Source organism: Aquarana catesbeiana, linkage group LG09 (genome assembly GCF_042186555.1).
Source record: "Aquarana catesbeiana isolate 2022-GZ linkage group LG09, ASM4218655v1, whole genome shotgun sequence".
In the NCBI taxonomy this organism is placed as follows: domain Eukaryota; kingdom Metazoa; phylum Chordata; class Amphibia; order Anura; family Ranidae; genus Aquarana; species Aquarana catesbeiana.
Window position 1 is genome coordinate 276,269,705 of NC_133332.1, and position 17,894 is coordinate 276,287,598.

The following is a 17,894-nucleotide window of genomic DNA, read 5'->3' on the forward strand; positions in this document are numbered from 1 at the left end:
GATTATATTGCGGTGTTTGACCTGCCACAGACAGGGCAGCTCCCTGTATTTATCTATGAACAGGGGGAGGAAATTGTGGTAATTGAAGCCATCCATTTTATCTGCAAGACACAAGACAAACCCTAATGTCAGGCTAAAGTCTTCTAATCTTGTCTCAATATAGGCCTCAATCTATAAGCAGTATAGGCCCAAGTTTAAATGTTACCTTCGTTATCACGATTGGCGTTTCCGATACTCCTTCCTCCGCTCACAGATCGTACATACGACGTACGCGTGTTACGCTTTATATACACTGCGCATGCGTGAAACTCCACCCGCCCGACGTTCTTTCTAGTCTATTCCCCGCCCCCTCTTGTTCAGCGCAGTGGGGAAGAGCACATGGCGGAGACGCAACAGGTGCGTGCGAATAGCAGCAACAAGGAGGAGGAAGAAAGGCCAGAGACGTCACGATCCCGGAGGAGATTTAAGGCATCAAATATACCCTTTGTTGAGATGGTGGACATATTAAAGAGGGACGACTTTGACGGGAAGTATGGACCTTACCCCAACGTCAAAAAGGCCAAGATCATGGTGAAAGTTGTGAAGAGTCTGCACAGGAATTTTGGGGTACGGCGATTCAAGGATCAACTGAGGAAGCGGTGGTCGTACCTCAATTTAAAAGGAGCACGATCAGTATAGAAGGATCACGAGAGTGCTGCAAAAAAGTAAGTAGTTGTCCTGTGTTCCTATCCTTTATTTTTCTTACGTTCGTGCTGCTCCATGTGCTTCACTGTTGTACAGTTTAAAATGGCAACTTTCATGTTCATGGACACATTATTTGTTCGTAGGAAACATTGTTCGTTCGGCCAATAAAACACCATGTTTTCTCCAGATGCAGTTCAATACATTTTTTTCTGGCCTACTTCTCCTAAAATAAGTTTGTTGTCTAGATGGGTTAGTAACTAGAATGAAATGCAAACTAGATTCTGTGTAAGGAGAGGACACTCAGCAGCTGTTTAAACATTTGGACGCTGGAGCACTAGTGTGGGACACCAGAACACCATTTTTATTAGGGGGCCCACACAGGTGCTCCAGTGTATACTATAGGGGTGTCTCCATCTGTGAAGCTTGTACAAAACAGGTAAGTATTCAAGCTTGACAAAGGACAAAAATATTTCTTCATCTTGCAACTCTGCCAAAAGAGACAATAGTACCCCACTTCCAAGCAATGTTTCATATTCCTATTTCAGCCATCAAATATCTGTGTGCTAAGTATACCTAATTTTTTTTTTTTAACATAGGGGAGAAAAGACTCGGAGGACACCACTCATCAGAGGAGACCACGGACCCCCCACCTCAGGAAGAAGGGGAAATCCCCCAAACCCAACCAGAGGGAGACGTTGTGAGTGTCTGCGACCACAGCTTCAGGTAAGAGATGGATGCCTGCATATTTATAATACATGGTGTGTTTTTTTTATATTTTAGGTGATCGTGATGTTGTGGAAAAGGAATGTCACTTCACCAGTGAAAGTGCCCAGATCCTCATCGGGGAGATAATGGGGTGTAATAGGGATTTGGAAAACATCAAGCAAAACATCAATGATGTTCAAAAGAAAATGAAGAACATCATTGATGTTTTAGGGAGAATTTAAAACACCCAGAAATAACTTACTGCAGCTTTATTATTGTTATTTTTATGACAATTTTTTGACAAAATTATACAAAAGCCAAAGTTTGAAGATGCTCACAGTGTGTCAACATGTGCTATCTGCCATCACGGGAGATCAATGTACGCGTTTTGTGGGTGCAACCCCTTCCTCAATAATAAAGTAGCTGAGAGGAAGGGGTTGCACCCACAAAACTTGTCCATTGATCCCCCATGAAGGCAGCTAGCACATGTTGACATTAGGCAATTTGTGTGCATCTTTAAAATGTTGCTTTTCCAGGGGTGACTTCACCCCATCTGCTGACTGCAATATCAAACACCGTTTATAAATACTCATGTCTAATATTGCCTTCACTTTCTATAAAAGTTGAACTTTGTAAGTTTCAGACTTGTGTATTTTTTTATGGTTTTAAACATGCCTGTTTTACCTTAAAAGGCAATTTCTAATTATTTTAATATGACCCAAAAAATTGTTATACAACAAACATGTTGGTTTGTTCAAAAAACCTTTTAGAAATGCACATGTGATTGTGTTTTGATTAAAAAGATTGATAATTAACAATGTGTGGCTTCTTCTTTCAATGCTCAAAACATTTTTTGTAGTAAAGTTGGTGTTTTCAGTGACAATGGGGGTTATCTACTAAAGGCAAGTCCACTTTGCACTACAAGTGCCGTTTCAGTGCAGTCTCAAGTGCTTTCTAATTTTACACAATCACGCCATTTTCAGGACTCAACAAAATTTAGGGCATGGTGTTGAAAATTATTATTTTTGTCAGTAATGCATTACATACATTCACAAAAATACAAGGTGTGTGTGTGTAGCAGACCCACAACTTAATAATAGTTAGCCGAAGAAGAGATTGTCACCTCACGTGTCAACGAAATTTCGTTTGCACTGTTGAAGGAAAAGGCCAAAAAATTAGACCATTAATAAAAGATAACCGAGGAGACAGCTAAAAGAAAGCCAAGCAGGAAATCAAAGAACCAAGAACAAGAACCAAAAATTAAACATTTTGCACATAAACATTGAAAGAAAATTAGACACAAACACTCTTGGCCAACAACAGTATAACATTTATTTTAGGGAGTATTTAAAGACAAGGGTATAAGGTCCACCTATCAGATTCCCCCCCCCCCCCCATGGGCCATTTTAAAAATTTTAGGGGGGAGATGTTTTGGACAGGTAACCCTCTCCACTTCATTGAGAGATGAATGCCTAAATAATGTTTATTACTTTGGCCAGCCCCTCCTTACTTTACACTATTGGCAGCCCACTGGACAGGTAAGAAGTGTCATAATACAAAGATATAAATACACACTGTACACATTTTAGCACATTTTTACATTCTGATATTACCTATCAAGATAATAATAGCATACAAAAACTTTAAACAGTACCATTTGAAAGTATTCAGGCAGGCCCTTGCACTACATGCTTTGGGGAATTCATCCATAAATCTGACCACAAAAGAGGTAGGTATAGTGCGTATGGGTTTGGCAAGGTCAGCAGATAGAGGAATGATATCAGCTGACTTAGCGGTTGGGGGGAGGGAGGGTTCCAAATGATTTTGGGACCCAAAAAAAAAAAGCCTCTGGCACTCTGCCTGAATTTAAAGCACAAATAACATTTTTTTTTTTTACACATTTTAGGGTGTGTTTAGGGTAAAGCACTACTATGGAGCTGACAAAATACATTGTTAAGCGACTAGGCGAGGTGGATATAGGCCCAAGAGAGCATGCTGGGGAGGTAAGTGAAGGCAAATATGTATGAAGGACAAAAAAAAAAAACAGCATGCATGAGGACAAAGGGGACATTCACAGCATATTCCAACCATGGTAATTAGGGAATAAGGAAAGAAATACATTACATTAGCAAACATTAAATACAATAAAATGTGATGTTAAAGGATAAAAATCTTACCTTAATATAGTCCTTCTGCAGGACCTGGATGATGGCAGAACAGGTCTCTGGGATAATGATCCCCAGAGCCTGGGGGGAGATGCCCGTCGAGAACTTGAGGTCCTGCAGGCTTCTCCCTGTCGCCAAGTACCGCAGGGTGGCGATGAGCCTCTGCTCCGGAGTTATGGCTTGCCTCATGCAGGTATCCTGCCTGCTGATATAAGGGGTCAGCGAAGCCAACAAACGGTGAAATACGGGGTCCGTCATCTGGAGAAAGTTACTGAAATCGTCAGGATTATTCTCACGGATCTGACAGAGCAAAAGCATGTGACAGAATTGGTCACGCTGGAGCAACCAATTCTTGGTCCATGAACTCCTCCTCACCCTGTTCATAGGCTGGGCTTGTGTCAAATTTAGAAACCCAAACACCAAGCCCCCACACAGCACAAACTCTACGATGAGTACGTACATGCAACATGGCTAGAAAACGGTTGGCTGAACACAACAAAGTAACAAAACGCAATGAAGAACAGCAAGGCCTGTGAAGAGCGACCTGAAAATCAGTAACGAAGGACAAGAACACAATGACAAATCAATGGGAACTCGCTGCACGCACTGAAGACCAGATACAAACCCACAAGCACAAACTGAAAAGCAGGAATACGATCTGAAAACCACAAGTCTGAAAAAGTGCGAATCGTCTCTCACCAAACTTTTACTAACACGAGATTAGCAAAAGGAGCCCAAAGGGTGCCGCGCTTGGTATTGAACTGCCCTTTTATAGTCTCGTCATACGTGGTGTACATCACCGCGTTCTTGACGTTCGGAAATCGCGACAACTTTGTGTGACCGTGTGTATGCAAGACAAGTTTGAGCCAACATCCATCGGAAAAAATCCATGGATTTTGTTGTCAGAATGTCCGATCAATGTCCGACCGTGTGTACAGGGCATAATAGTTTTTTGAAACTATCGATGCTCCCCGCTGAGACCACCGCCTGTGGAAGGGAATTACACATCCTTGCCACTCTTACAGTAAAGAACCCTCTACGTAGTTTAAGGTTAAACCTCTTTTCTTCTCATTCTAAATGAGTGGCCACGTGTCTTGTTAAACTCCCTTCCGCAAAAAAGTTTTCTCTCTATTGTGGGATCACCAGTACGAGGTTTATAAAATTGAAATCATATCCCCTCTCAAGCGTCTCTTCTCCAGAGAGAATAAGTTCAGTGCTTGCAACCTTTCCTCATAGCTGTCAAAAAAATCGTCCAGAAGAGGTTGCCTCAGCGTCCTATGTACATTAGGCCTAAGAGGAAGTTGCTTGTCCCTCTGCTTTGTGCTGGGGGGCACATTGGCTGCAGGGATTCTTTCTAGAAGTGGGGGTTATTTAAGTGGCATCTGAATGTCTCATCTGAAGATTTCTCCTCTGTCTCTCCACAGGTATGTCCCTGCTGCGTCACATCCACCCATAACTAAAAACGATTGCTTCCTTGTGTCCGTGTGTTCCTCTGATATGTCCCTGTTTCTTCATATCGGCCCATAGCTGAAAACGGATTGCTTCCTTGTGTTTGTGTGTTACTCTTGTATGTTCTTACTGCTTAACCATCAGGCTTGCCTAAATGATGGCCTGTTCTTATCTTTACAACTCTGCCCTCTTGCAAGTCTGATTCTGAATTGGAAATTTTGTTCTGCTAGGCAGCCATTCTTTATTAATTCCTGATTAGTTAACTGGCATGCAACCACCCCCATCAGTATAAAACTAAACCACCTATATGTAGGAGCCACATTTGATAGGGGACACATTTGCTGCTGGGTTCTTCCTAGAAGTGGGAGTTAAGTGGGAGCTCTTCCTACTTTGTACTTCAGTGATTGCACAAAGCTAAAAGTACACAGGAAAATACTTTGAAAACCACCAAACAGAACGCAGGTGACCTTGTTTATACCTTCAACTCTCCATCCACACTCTACAACATACGCTCTCTACCACTCTGACAGACAGTTGTGTCCTTTCTCCTTCACCCCACAGCCTATATAAAACTCGCTTATTTCTGTCCTCTCTTTATTATTGCACTCCCCAACTCCTGTTAATTCTAAATCCACACACTAATAAAACCTCCAGGACACTGGGGCATGTCCCTTCATATAAATCACACTCCCACATTACCTCCCTCACCCTTCTGCTTCTCCTAACCTCTGGCAATATATCCCTAATCCCTGGGCCTCCATAATTTAACTGTACCCAACGCACCCATCACCCTGCACCCTCTGACAGCAGCTGCAATCCACACAATTTAGTTTCCATTCCTCTTCTTCCCAAGACAAGACTCCCTTTCTTTTGCATCCTTTGGAATGCCCACTCTGTCTGCAACAAACAACCTCTTTACTGCTAACTCACCTGGCTTCATGAATCCGACACTGCTTTCCCTGCTGCCCTCTCCCATGGTGGCCTTCTCTGGACTCATTCCTTTTATCCCCACATAGCACCTTTCAGGTACTTCACCCACCCCCCTTTCTGTTACTCTGCTCATGAGGCACATTGCATACTTCTTTTCTCCCCAGTTCCTCTAAAGATAGCTATGATCTACCAACCCCCTGCACTGGCATCAGACTTTCTTGATTACTTCTCTGCATGGCTACCCTGCTTTCTCTCTTCTGAAATCACTCAGTGACTGCAACATCCCCGTTAATATTAACACTCCTGCTACTTCCAAACATCTCAGTCTAACCTCCTCCTTTGACCTGAAGCAATGGATACATGCTTCTATTCACTGACGGCAACACCCTTGACCTCGTTTTCTCCCACCTATGCACTCCGTGCAACCACTCTAACAATCCCTCTCTCTGATCACTATCGTATTCATTTTGCTCTCTCCTTCTCTTCCACCTCCTCTTCCTCACAATTACCCATAGAAACCTTTGCAACCTCAACCCTTCTCTGCCCCCAGGAGGTGAAAAAGGCGGGTCCGGTAGCAGATATAGCAAGTAGGGATCAAGCAGAAGCATAGTCGAGGAACAAGCCAAAGGTTGGTAATGAATGGTAGCGAAGATAGAGACGGCAGCAGGGGAGACAAAAGCAAGATATTGGCTGGAGAGAGCACAATAATCTGGCAAGGAGGAAGTGCAGATACATGGCTTAAATCAGGAAGTTGATGAGAGGAGCAGAGTTACAGGTTCAAGACCAACCAGATTCAAGGCAGGATATTTCAAGGGACTGTAATAAATCCGCCCTTTTGAGAAAAGCATCCGTTCATTATAACTAGCCCCGAGCATTGTGTTGATTGTGTTCAGAGTATAACCATACATCTGCCCCTTGTTGTATTAAATGAATAACCAGCCCCGAGCATCGGGAGCAAGCGGCGCGTTGATTACGCTTGCGCAGTCCAGGCCGGGCACTATGCTCTCTGGTGACTGACGTCAGTTCCGGTTGCTGACGTTAGTTCCGATAACGGCGTCATTTGCGATCCACGCTGGTTCCGTGGTTCTGACGGGGAGATCCGGAAAATCGAGCTAATCCAGCCTGGAGATCGCGCGGGGGGGGTGTGAATCGAGATTGCAATCTTTATACGATGAATCGTGCAGCTCTAGTCACCCCCATACTTAAAAAGCCCTCACTAGACCCCACCAATCTCAACCTAAACCCCATCTCCTTGCTCCCCTTTTTATAAAAACTCCTTGAGCGTCTGGTCTACCACTGACTGAGAATAACCTTCTTGACCTCCTTGTCTGGATTTCGCCCACAACACTCCATGGAAACTGCTCTCCTAAAACTCACAAACGATCTGCTAATGTCTAAAACCATTGGACACTATCCTGTACTCCTGCTCCTGGACCTTTCTGCTGCCTTTGACACAGTGGACCACCCCCTCCTCCTCAAACAACTCCATGCCTTTGGTTTCCGTGACTGTACTCTTCTCAACCTACTTATCAAACCGCATCTAGAGTTACTTACAATTCTACTTTTTCCTCTCTTTTTCCTTTTGTTGTCGGGGTCCCCCAAGGTTTTGTTCTTTGACCTCTCCTATTCTCGATCTAGACCGCCACCTTGGGTCAGTCGATAGCCTCCTATGGCTTCCAATACCATCTCTATGCAGACGACACCCAAAATGTATCTGTCTGCTCCTTCAGCTCCTCAGGTATCACTGATTTACTAACAGATACATCACACCACTTTCCCAAATTTAATAGATCCAAAGCCAAGCTCATAATTTTTCCTTCCCAACGTGCCTCTTCCCCTGATTTCTCTGTCAAGACGGATGGCACAACTATCAACCGGTCCCTGCACTCCAAGGTTCTAGGTGTAATCCAAGACTCTGAACTATCCTTTCGATCCCACGTCCAATCACTGTCCAAATCTTGCCATCTTAACATCTAGAAAATACGTCCCTTACTAACAAATGACACCACAAAGCTCCTAGTTCACTCTTTTGCCTCAACTACTGCAACTCTCCACTCACAGGATTACCTTTGCTATCCCCTCTTCAGTCCATCATGCATGCTGCTGCGAGGCTCATCCACCTTAATAACTGTTCAGTGTCTGCTACTCCTCTCTGTGAATCCCTCCACTGGCTTCCGCTCAACAAATTAAGTTCAAAATACTAACAACTTACAAAACCATCCACAACTCCGCCCCCAGCTACATCACTAACCTAGTCTCAAAACACCAACATAATTGTTTTTAGTTCCTCCCAAGAGATCCTGTTCTCTAGCTTCCTCATCACCTCGTCCGATGCTCACCCCGAGGACTCCTTCCGAGCCTCTCCTATGCAACTCCCTACCTCAATATGACAATCTCCTACTCCTGTTTGCCTTTAGACAATCCCTGAAAACCCTCCTCTTCAGAGAAGCCTATTTTGCCACTAACTGTACTTTTATCTTCTCCATCAGCTCATCCCCCACAGCTACTACCTTTTGTATTACTTGACCCTCCCTCCTAGATTGTAAGCTCTAACGAGCAGGGCCCTCCAATTCCTCCTGTATTTAATTGTAGTTTAAATATACTGTCTGCCCTCATTCTGTAAAGCGCTGCGCAAACTGTTGGTGCTATATAAATTCTGTATTATAAAAAAACCATGGATGGATGTAGGGGAATCAACCAGCCATGACACTACAAACTGCAGGCACCACATGAGAATCCACTATTACAAGGTAAGGCAAACAACTGAAAGTGTACAAACCAAGCACATCAGCTTGATAAAGCATTCCCAGACACATGGACATCATTAAAACCTTTAGGCAAAACGTCAGATTCTAATCCTGTTATGAGCAGGATACATTTATCTCACAAAGTTTGATATATGACTCAGAAAGCTTACATGTACAACCTCACATTCTAAATAATCTATACTACTTTAAAAATATAAAAGTAGTAAAGCCTTACTAAGAACCCAAACACTAGGTACATAGTATGGGCTTACCTTAGCAAGCTCTGAAAGTAGAGATGGACCCAATCTAGCCTTCCCAAGCGGCTTTATTGCTCCATAGAGGGAGGATTCTTTAGGAGGCTTGCTGTCTGGGCCCTGCTCACAGCCTCTGCTCCTTTAGCCTGTAGTATTTATGTGCTCAGTGCTGCCCTAATGTCAGCTCTTCTCTGCAATCAAAGTCTGAAATAGGATGGCATTGGAGTGTGGACGCCCATGCTTTAGTAGCCAGGATAAAGCGCACATCAAGAAGTGTGTCATCATCTGGTTCTGGAATAGAGTCTGCACCATCTTGGTCAATCTCAGCCTACCATACAGGGGACCTGCCCAGAGGTACTATGCTGCCTGAAAAATGCAGGAAGAAACTCCCCAGGGGGACAGAAGACCATCAGTGGGACTACCAAAATAGAAGTAATAGGCCAAAAAAAGCAACTGGATGCTGGAGTTGCCTGCATCAGTCATCCAGCACATCTTTAGAGAAAACTCTCAGGTAAGCAACTTGACCAGGAACACGGGCACACCAGGACCTAGTCATCTGAGGGGGGGCCCCGACAACCACAATTATCAGAGCCAGAGGAAACAAAAAATGACAAAGTGTACTCCTGGAGGTTCAGAAGCACAAAACAACTTTGGATTGGGGGGGGATTTTTCTTTATCTCTTTCTGCTTTGTGTTTCCTGTTGAAGGCGTGAAGGCGGAGCCAAACATCTCTCAAGCAGCTGTCCTGGAAGATGAGTTGGGAAATTACGATTTAAAAAAACTCACCATGCCTCTTACTAAATACCTTGGATTGTCTACTTAACAAAAAGAGGTCATTTTGGGGGTATTTGTACTGTGCTGGCATTTTGGGACCTCAAGAAATTAGATCAGCCATCAGTATTGATGAATTTTCAAATATGTATACCATAGTTTGTGAACTCTTACTTTCACAAAAAAACATTAATATACACGTAGGCCCCTTTCATTTCATCAGTTGAATCACAATTTTTTCAAAGAGAAAAACAAATGAAGTTTACATAATTTTTTCATCCGTTTTTGAACATCAACCATCTAGAGTCCTTAACCACTTGAGTCCCTGAGCCATTTTTTCATGCAAAAACTGTTTATCTGTTTTTCATCCGATCCGTAATAAAAAAAAAAAAAAAAAAAAAAAAAACGGAAGAAAAATAGGGGTTTGATCCGTTACAAAAAAACGATGTTGGCAGAAGTGGACGTAAATGGATGTAAATGGGTGATCATCCATTTACATCTGTTTTTCCAAAGAATACATGGATGTCCGTTTTTCAACCGTCAACAGATGGATTTTTACCAAAGACATGTAGCAGAATACATTTTGGCCTAAATTTATGAAGAAATGTGATTTTATCGGATATGTTTTACAACAAAAGGCAGAAAATATTGTTTTGTTTTTCTTTTCAAAATGTTCGTCTTTTTTAGTTTATATAATAAAAAACCCGATGGTGATCAAATAAAACAAACAAAAAAAAAATTTATATAAAATGTCATTTGCATACAGTGTTGCGTGACCGCACATTTGCCAGTTAAAGAGGAGTTCCGCCCAAAAATGGAACTTCTGCTTTAAGTGCAGGTGACCCCCTGAAATGCCACATTTGGCATATCATTTTTTTTTGGGGGGGGGGGGGGGGGGAGCAGGGCGCGGAACCGTGTCGCTGGAAGGAAGTTCACCTCTCCCCCCTCCCTTTTGGCAATCATCTGGGACACGTCACAGGTCCCAGATCATAGCCCCGCCAGTCACAGTGCGCAGTGCGTACCCAGCTGTGAAGCCACAGCCGGGCGCCTACAGTGACAATGCCAGCGCCGCAGAGAGGAGGGGGAGAGGAGCAGGGCTTTGTTCGCCCACATCGCTGGACCTTGGGACAGGTGAGTGTCTGATTACTGAAAGTCAGCAGCTACACTTTTTGTAGCTGCTGGCTTTTATATGGGTGGAACTCCGCTTTAAAGCAGCAAAGTGCTGAATAGAAAAACATGCCCTTGTCATAAAGGGGGTAAAACCTTCTAAAAGAAAAGTGGCCTGAGCACTTTTGGGCATTATTTTTATTTTGGGGGGGGGGGGGGGTATTAGGGCTGGGAGATTTCCTTAAAAAAAAAAAAAAAATCTTCGATTCTCTTTAAAAAAAACTCGATTCACAATTCGAATCGAGTTTTTTTTTCTTCTTTTGAAACCACGCCGGTCCTGAGGAGCTGCAGGCATGAGTTTTTAGGGGGGGCCGCGGCTTCGGCCTAGTCCTCGGCGTCGGGACTCGCGGACTAGGCTGAAGCCGCGGCCTCGCCTAAAAACTCATGCCCGCAGCGCCTCAGGACCGGCGCGGTGAAAAAAAAAAAAAAAAAAAAATCTAAAAAAATCGATTTGCTTAAATTTTGAATCGATTTGACCTCTCAACTCGATTCAAGGACTTAGATTGATTTTTTTCCCCAGCCCTAGGGGGTATCTAGTTTTGGTAGGTACTAGAACTGCACGATTCTGGCTAAAATGAGAATCACGATTTTTTTGCTTAGAAGATAGATCACGATTCTCTCGGCGTAACATCATCTTTCACATTAAAACAAAACAAAAAAAAAAAAAAATGGGCTAATGTTACTGTTTTTTTTTTTTTTTTTATTCGTTGAAGTGTATTTTTTCCCCAAAAATTACATTTAAAATATTGCAGCAATTTTCATTTTATTCCCTAGGGTCTCTGCTAAAATATATATAATCTTTGGGGGTTCCAAGTAATTTTCTAGCACAAAATATTGATTTTAACTTAAAAAAGAAGTGTCAGAAAAATATTTAGACTTTTATTTAGACTTTAAGTGGTTAAACTTCCTGCATTTACATTTATTAATGTATATTTACCTAACCAGGGACAATCTAAAGTAGGAGCACAATTGATCACAGATCTTATGGAAAAAGCGGAAGGGATTACGATAATTGGGGGAGACTTTAATTTTATATTGGATAATGATAGGGATACTTCAGCAACATTAATAATGCAGAAGGCTAAGGATAAAGTCAAATTTAGGGAAGTAATGGCTAAGCATCATCTGGTCGATATATGGAGGGCGCTCCATCCCCTGGAAAGAGACTATACGTTCCACTCCAAGGTTCATGGTACTTATCACAGAATCGATTTCTTTCTGATGAATCAGCTGGGAGTAGCTGTGACTTCCTCCTCTGAAATTGGCAGTGCCATATGGTCAGATCATGCACCGATATTTCTAGTATTAGATATTTCCAGGGAGAGGAGCTCAAGAGGTACCTGGAAATTGAATGATAATTTGCTATTTGATGAGGTATGCGTTTCAGAAATAAAGAGGGCAATAATAAACTTTTCTAAAGATCATATAAGCGATACTACCTCCCTTTTGATCCAATGGGAAGCGTTAAAATGCGTAGTTCGGGGCCTATTCATAAAGCATGGGGCTAGACTAAAAAAGGCAAAAAGGAATAGAACGACCCACCTCCTGAAGGAAATATCTAAACTGGAAACTCAGCATAAGCAAAATCCTCTTAGAGAAGTATTATTAGAATTAACAGAAAAGAAAACGGAACTGCAAAATCTACTTAATGAGCAGACATTACAAATTAGGGATAAAAATCGTACGTTATTTTACCAACATGGCAATAAACCGGGTAAATTACTGGCAAGAGCTTTACGTCAGCGAATTAACGCCTCATCCATTGTTAAAATCAAAGCAGATAATGATGAAATGATATATGATCCAAAAGGTATCTTGAAAGCATTCCATACTTTTTATAATAATCTATATAATTTACCAAACCAATTAGCAAATACAGACCCGATAAGATATCAAGAAAATATACAACAATATATCAAAGACACAGCATTACCATCACTAACAACAACAGATATAGAACAGTTAGAACAAGAATTTTCAGAGATAGAAATACAAAAAGTAATAGATTCATTAGTGATAGGGAAAAGCCCAGGCCCGGATGGTTTTACCCCACGGTTTTATAAAACATTTAAAGACGTCTTAATCCCTATTATTAAAAGAACGTTTAACTCTGTATCTACCTCTCAACCGTTTGTCCCGCATAGCCTACAGGCATATATCTCACTCATACCTAAACCGGAAAAGGATCCCTCTTTCTGTGGTAATTATAGGCCAATATCCTTGACTAATATTGATATTAGATTGTATTCAAAGATTATCGCTAACAGACTTACCCCAATAATACCGGCACATATACATCTAAACCAGGTGGGATTTATAAAGGGGCGAGAGGCGAGAGATAATACGCTTAAAACATTAACACTGGTGGAATATGCCCGGAGACGCTCCATCCCATCCTGCCTGTTGGCAGTGGACGCCGAAAAAGCATTTGACAGGGTGGGATGGAGCTTTCTCAGGGAGACATTAAAGCAGTGGGGGATTGGTCCCCTACTGCAGGATAAAATAATGGCCCTTTATCATAATCCAATGGCCAGAATACGGGCAAATGGGGAGTTATCGGATACAGTAAATATCACCAATGGAACTCGTCAAGGATGTCCATTGTCCCCAATTTTATTTGTATTAGTTATGGAACACCTCTTAATAGCGATTCGGAAGAATAATGACATTAAAGGCATCAAGGTAGGGCAGATTGACTATAAAATGTCAGTATATGCAGATGACTTGTTATTGTACATCACAAATCCGGTGGTGACAATACCAAATCTAATAGCAGAATTTAAAAGATTTGGAGATTTGAGTAATTTTAAGGTGAATTATAATAAATCTGAGGCCTTAATTATTTCTCTGTCTAACTCTTTGGTTGAGCTCCTAAAAAAAAACTTTTCATTTAAATGGCAGGAGGAGGCAATTAAATACCTCGGAATTTTTATCCCTAGAGAGATGAATAAGATACAGGAACTTAACTATCTTCCGCTAATACGTAAAATAACAAAGACACTACAACTTTATGATAGAGGGACCTTTTCCTGGATGGGAAGGATAAACATTGTAAAAATGGATATACTGCCTAAAATCATTTATATACTCCAAACGATACCTATATATCCCTTAAGAACCATAATGAATCAAATCCGTAAGGCTATAGGAAGTTTCATTTGGGCAAAAAAGAGCGCCAGAATAAATAGGAAAACATTATATAGACTAAAAAAGGATGGTGGACTGGCTCTCCCAGACATTTCGTTGTACCTCAGATCAATATTTATAACCAGGATTGTGGATTGGTTCCATAATATGGACAACAAACAATGGGTGAAACTGGAGGAAGAAGTCACAGACATAAAACTGAAATCATTACCTTGGATTAAGAGGGAATATAGACCCCGGGAAGGGGATATGCCCTTCTTGGTCGTATCAACCTTGAAAGTGTGGGACGATTTGATAAAAAGGGGGATAGGATCTACATTGAGAGGTCCAATGACCCCCCTCTTTAGCAACCCGGAATTCCCACTTGCTTTTAAAGCCAAGACCTTCCTAAAGTGGCAAAGGAGGGATGATACAAGGATAGTGGAAATAATGGAAGAAAATAAACTCCCCCCATTGGAGGCCCTTGGTACCGAATATAGAAAGAAATGGTTTCAGCATGGACAACTCCAGCAATACATTTCATCTTTGACGAAGGAGTCCATAATGAATAGACCATTGTTAGGGTTAGAAAAAATACTGTTACAGAAACATAGACCCACACATATCTTATCTGTTGTGTATAAATATTTAATTTCAGAAAACAAGGAGGAAGGGTTACAATACATAAAAAAATGGGAGGAGGAACTAGGGATGGTTATCCCTAGAGCTAAATGGGAAAAAGCAATTACAGTAACTCATAAATTATCAATCTCTACTAGGCATCAAGAAAGAAATTACAAAATACTAGCCAGGTGGTATAAATGCCCAGTTGATATGAACAAAATAAATTCAGATAATACAGACAGATGTTGGAGATGTGAAGTAGCAAAAGGCTCAATGTCGCATATCTGGTATTTTTGTCCAGAAATTCAAGCATTTTGGGAAAAGGTATTTAAAATATACAGGGCTACAACCGGGGTAAAGATACAATCAGATATATATGTGGCGATATTGTCAATGATCCCTGGATCAATAAAAAATATAAAAAAGGGAACTTTGAAGTACTATATAACTGCGGCACGTACCGTCATAGCTAGAAATTGGAAAAATAAAAAAGCCCCCTCCATAAAAGAATGGGAATGTGAAATGGGAGTGATGCGATCCTTAGAGGAGAGGATGATATTAGAGGGAAGGAGATGAGTAGGTACAGGAAGAGTGTGGGAAGAGTCTAGAACCTCGCCGCGATAGGGGAACGAGAAAAAGGGGATAAAGATAGAGCAAATACTGTGATGAAGAGTTGGAGAAGGGGGGAGAGTTCTTCTGAATTGGAGAAATTTTTTTTTTTTTTGTTTGCTTTTCGGTTAGCTGAGTGGTGTTGTGTAAGAGGATTGGTTGAGGGTGTATGATGGGTATGGATGGGGGGTACTGGGATAGTATTGTGTGGTAGATATAGGGGCCGTGCAAAGATAGAGTAACGAATTATATCCAGAAATGTATACAGATGATGCTAGTATAGATCATGGGGATATATAAAATGATCTGAATATTAATTGTGAATGCCCCTATACACCATGATTTATTTTTTTTCTGTGTAGATGTATGTATCTATGTGTATATGTTTTATATAAAAATTTTGTAAAAATGTTTGATAAATAAAGATTGTAAAAAAAAAAAAAAAAACTTCCTGCATTTACAGGTTGTTGAATACTTGGCAGATTGCCCATTTATTTACACAGAAGTTCTATCCCTTTGATCTAAGAAGGAAGCTTAATTACAATGTTTCAAGTTAAAGACTTGGCAGGCTGCCCGGATGCTTTCTTTTGACAGCTGAGTGAGCAGATAAAGTCTCTCCACTTGTTATATGAAAGAATCGGCAAAATCTGCAGGAGAGATCGTCAGAGGGGGTGAATCGAGATCATGATTTTTTTAACGATTATTTGTGTAGCTCTAGTAGGTACCCTCTCCCCCTTCCAGCTGGATGGGTTAAGCAATTCCACAGGAAGTTCGACCACCCTCCCTGCTCGCAACCTCTTGGGACACAGGTCTCTTGAGACTGTGGGACCATGTACACAGCGCAGAGCGGCTCGCCCAGTTTGAAGCCACAAGGAGCAAAATCCGGCTTCCCATAGTAAACATATCAGCACCAGGAAAGCCTTGACTGGTAAGTGTCCTTTTATTAAACGTCAGCAGCTATAGTATTTGTATCAGTAATTTTTGCAAACAGACTGAAGATGCCATTTAACTTCTTCCGGACTGCCCACCGCACATATACTGTGGTAGGGCGGCCTGGCTGCACGAAACAACGGGTCTGGGCCGCGTGATTGGACACAGCAGGAGCCAATCTGCGGGTCCGGCGAACGTTCATAGAAAGGCAGAACGGTGGTCTGTCTATGTAAGCAAGACAGATCGCCATTGTCAGTGGGGAAGAGGGAGATCTTGTGTTCCTGCTAAGCAGGAACACGGATCTCTCTTTTCCCCCTAGTCAAACCATCCCCCACACAGATAGTGAGCGCCCCCTAGGAGCACATTTAACCCTTAGATCGCCCCCAATAACCCCTTCCCTGCCAGTGTCATTTATATAGGGGTTTTTTGTTTTTTTTTAGCACTGATCACTGTATTGGTGTCACTGGTCCCCAAAAAGTGTCACTTAGCGTCAGATTTGTCCGCCGCCATCCTGCTAAAAATCGCTAATCGCAGCCATTACTAGTAAAAAATATAAAAAGGTTGACTCGATAACTTTTGCGCAAACAAATCAATATACGCGTATTTGGATTTTTTTTACCAAAAACATGTAGCAGAATACATATTGGTCAACACTGATGAAGAAATTTGATTTTTTACTTTTGTTTTATTAGATATGTTTTATAGCAGAAAGTAAAAAAAAAAAAAATTTATATATATATATATATATATATATATATATATATATATATATATATTTTTTTTTTTTTATAGCGCAAAAATAAAAACCACAGAGGCGATCAAATACAACCAAAAGAAAGCTCTATTTGTGTGTGTGTGTGGGGGGGGGGAGACATAAATTTTTGTTTGGGTACAGCATATCACGACCACGCAATTGTCAGGTAAAGTAACGCAGTGCTGTATCGCTAAAAATGCTCTGGACAGGAAGGGGGTGAAACCTTCCGGGGCTGAAGTGGTTAATGACTGCTGATGGTATAATCACTCACAGCTCATATTACAGCTTGGCTAACACTTATAATTGGTCACCTGAAAATTGCTGACAAGTTTAGGAGCCAGGGAAGATGGAATGGTAAACAGAACTGACCTATCCATACAAGGCTCCACTCAATAGGATACACATTTAAGCTGATAATTTGAAAAGGGCACTAAGGCTGATTGGTGTATGATCGTTAAAAACCAATGAAGGAATATTTCCTGAAACCTCAGCTGTCTAGAACGCCCACAGCCCCCCACCTACCAAGCAGATGACAGCGCTGACAATGAATGGTAAAGGCCGGCAAAAAAGGATATTGTCTGATCAGACTGTCCACCTCTCCCTCGTCCGGCCCCTGGGGCTCTGCCGGTTCCTCCTGCAACTGATCGTCCACAAACTTGTTCTCATCGTACTCATCGATGTCCACCTTGCGGAAACGCGACGACAGAGTATTCTTAGCCATGGCAGAGACACCGGCTAGCGGGGAAAGTGACAGGAACCCTGCTCACAGTCAGGAAGAAGTGACTGGGCACACCAGGGGAACCTAGCCGGCTTAACACACAAACACCGTTTCTCGCACGGACACTAAACCAGAAACCGGGTCCGCTCGCTGTCAAAGGGTTTCCGTTTCTGTCAACCCGGCTTCCGGCGACTCCTGGGCGGAGAGTGCAAAGGAACCGGAAACGTGTCAGCTGTCAGGGCCAGAGGCACAAGCAACTTGA

General features: G+C 41.9%; 1 long non-coding RNA gene across 1 annotated transcript in view; it reads right to left on the reverse strand.

Moving 5' to 3' along the window:
* LOC141108603 (uncharacterized) overlaps nucleotides 1-17,560 on the reverse strand; it is a 64,503-nt gene extending 46,943 nt beyond the window's left edge. The window contains exon 1 of the long non-coding RNA XR_012236092.1: nucleotides 17,437-17,560. This is a non-coding gene — a long non-coding RNA (uncharacterized lncRNA). The remainder of the gene's footprint in view (nucleotides 1-17,436) is intronic.
* Between the last annotated feature and the right edge of the window lie 334 nt (nucleotides 17,561-17,894).